General features: G+C 43.7%; 1 pseudogene; it reads left to right on the forward strand.

Moving 5' to 3' along the window:
* Positions 1–1228: 1228 nt before the first annotated feature.
* On the forward strand, positions 1229–2002 carry LOC102975869 (tyrosine--tRNA ligase, mitochondrial-like; annotated as a pseudogene).
* The last annotated feature ends 724 nt before the right edge of the window (positions 2003–2726 follow it).

A 2726-nucleotide genomic window follows, 5' to 3' on the forward strand; every position in this document is an offset into this window, starting at 1 on the left:
GCCCGTTCAAGGAAGAAATTGTGTTCTTTCCTGGAAGCGCACCATCCTCCTTGTCTGCATTCCCCAAATGCCTTTCATTTCTTCAAGAAAATATCAAATAAAGGACTGGCCTCAACGAAGAAGCCACTGTCCTACAGTGGGGGACTTTGACCTCTCCAAGCAGTTATCAAACTGCATTTTCTGAAGACAGAATCAGCTCCAAGGATTTAGACGTATTGGGAATGTTTGTTTCTTTACTGATTCATTTCAAAAGATGTTTATAAAACATCCCAAGTAAATCTGACTGAGAACGTTTATGTCTATTTTCTAGCATTTGGAATGTTGATGGTAGCTTTAAAATCTGTAATTTTGTAATAACGAAGATCTTAAAGACAAAAAAGGTTTTGGAGCACTTTGAGTCTAGTGACGTAATCTATCCCTACCAGGAAATTTCCTTTACAGCATTCCAGGAGGTATTTTCCTTTGCAGTGTTCCTGGAAAATTCTGCTTTGTCCAGGGACAGGAAGCCTACCCACTATAAGACAGCTCATCTCCTTGATTCAAAGTTCTAACTAACAGAGTTCCTCCTGATAGGAAGCCAACATGTACATTACATGTCTTCCCCCATCCTGCCCTCTATTGAATCCTACCTGCTCTTCTATGTGAGAGTTTTCACATATTCCAAGGCTGCTTCTGATTGGCTGCCACCAAAATGGTGGCGCCCACGTTGCGGTCCTTTTCCTCAGGCAGGTGGTCTGGAGCCCCAGGCCCTTCAGGAGTCTTGCCCCGGGAGCTGCGTGAGGCTCACTCCGGCGCTCAGGGGTGGCCGGCGGTGCAGGAGTCCGGGGGTCTATTCAAGAAGTTCTCCCCCAAAAGGGGTATGAAAATAGAATTGCCAGAGCTCTTCCACTGTGGCAAGGCGGGAAGCTTTCTCCAGACCATCTACTGCGGCCTCATCCCACGCCCGAGCTGTTGCCTCTTGCGGGCCATCCGCTGGCGCCGCTGCGCCCCTTGACCTTCAAAGCGATTGCGCAGGTGGGAGGGGCCATTGCGCCTGCGCAGAGGGCTCCAGCGGCTGATCAGCATTTCCTTGCTGATGGGCCGACCTGCAGCTTCACAGCGCAGTACTCTATGCCCTTCCGAGCAGCTGTGGGCGGACGCTTGCGCATGAGCATCCAGACTCGTCGGCACTAGAGCCCTGAGATCCTGAGGTCGAACGAGTTCTTCTTATACTGAATGCTCCAGGCCTATGAACGAGTTCTTCTTATACTGAATGCTCCAGGCCTATGACTTCTACTACCTGTTCCAGCGTTATGGCTGTTGATCCGGCGGGGTGGATCTGATGAGCTAAGCCATCTCATGTCCGGGTATGATTTCATCCACAAGATGACTGGAGAAGACGTATTTGGAATCACTGTTCCCCTAATTACAAGTGGATCAAAACCATGAAAGTCATCTGACAGTGCTGTTTGCCTACACAGAATTAAGATACCTCCCTTTGAATTGTATCAGTTGTCAGGCAGCAAGATGATTCAATAGAAAGGTACCAAAAGCCCTTCACTTTTCCACCCCTTCCAGAGATTAATGACATAATGCAGCAGCATGTCACAGAGCCAGAAAATCGGCGTCCTCAGAAACAACTTGCTGCAGAAGTAACAAAGTTTGTTCGTGGACCAGAAGGGCTGGATTCTGTGAAAAAGTATACACAAGCCCTTTGCCATAGTAGCATAAATGCACTGGAGGTTACATCTGATCAAGAGTTAAAAGAGTTGTTTAAAGAAACTTCATTTTCTGAAGTAGTTCTTAACCTTGCAACAAGTGTCCTAAATATAAGCTGCAAAACAAATGCCGTTCCGCATGGTCCCCGAGGGTACTGGCTAACAGAAGGTGGAGTTGGTATTAATCACAGACAAGCAACAAATCCTGAGAGTGCTAGTTGTTGGACCACATATACTTGAGAATGGACTTTCATTCTTAATAATGGAAAAGGAATTTCTACACTATAAAACGGCTTCAGCTATGATGAGAAACCCTGGTGGTTCAAACAAACATCCATCATTCATTCTCAAGATATAAGAAGGAACTTACACATTCGCTTATGCTAATCAGAACAACAAAGAATGGAGTATACTCTGGGCTTCACACTGTAAGTAATTTCATTATTTATGTAAGCTGGTTTATACATAAGGTGTTTGTGTGATGATGAAATATTTTATTTCCTGATCTGCAAACACCAGCGACCATGATTTCCTGGGTTAATCTTTTTTAAAAATTATACTTTATGAAAAAATTAAATTATGTCTTTTCTATCCTAAAAAAAACAAAAAACCAATGCTTCTCATTTTACAGAAGCACAGCATCCATACTTGCACATGTATTATGAAGGATATGCCTGCAGTGAAACTGACCAGTACAGCACCCTCCCTACAATACTGCACTTGTGCAATAAATGTTAACGTCTCTTTAATAATAACCTCTGAAATTTGAGTAGCACTTGATAATTTCAAGGGACTTTTTGACATACTCTCTTAATTAAATAACTCCACAAAGTGAGGAGGAGGGTGTTATGATCTTCATTTCTCAGTTGAGGATATCTGTTCATTCCACAAATATGTATTACATATATGACATGTGCCATACACTGTTCTAAGCGTTCAGATTGACACTGAGAAAGCAAGACATCTATTCAAGCTCATGCAGCTTCTAAGGGGGAGATTCAGGATCCTACATGCAGATATTCATATCAA

The sequence above is a fragment of the Physeter macrocephalus genome, chromosome 9, assembly GCF_002837175.3.
Source record: "Physeter macrocephalus isolate SW-GA chromosome 9, ASM283717v5, whole genome shotgun sequence".
NCBI lineage: Eukaryota > Metazoa > Chordata > Mammalia > Artiodactyla > Physeteridae > Physeter > Physeter macrocephalus.